Source organism: Carettochelys insculpta, chromosome 32 (genome assembly GCF_033958435.1).
Source record: "Carettochelys insculpta isolate YL-2023 chromosome 32, ASM3395843v1, whole genome shotgun sequence".
In the NCBI taxonomy this organism is placed as follows: domain Eukaryota; kingdom Metazoa; phylum Chordata; order Testudines; family Carettochelyidae; genus Carettochelys; species Carettochelys insculpta.
In genome coordinates this window covers 4158439-4158829 of record NC_134168.1, presented here as the reverse complement: position 1 = coordinate 4158829, position 391 = coordinate 4158439, and positions in this window count along the sequence as shown.

Here is a 391-nt window from a genome sequence, read left to right as displayed (position 1 = left end):
AGATCCTAAGTGCATGACTTTGTATGGTTTACTCTTAAATTCCCTCCATTTCTGTTACTTCTGTGTTCTGGGTCACCCAGGGCTTTCTGTGTAATTTTCAAAAGTACGTAAGTAGGTGAATCACTTAAGCCTTGTAGAAGTTAAAAGGAGTTGGGTTTGTAGTCTAAATAGCTAAGTTCTTTTGAGAATGGGACTTTAGGTGCTTCTAAAAATTTCACCTAAGGGCTGATCTACACTAGAAAGAAAACTTGACCTAAGTTACGTAACTCCAACTATGAGAATTGCATAGCTGGAGTCAACCTGCCTGAGGTCGAACTTCTGGCATGGCCCCACTGTGGAAGGTTGAGGAAGAGTTTTCCATCTGCTTCCCTTACTCCTTGTGACAGCAATC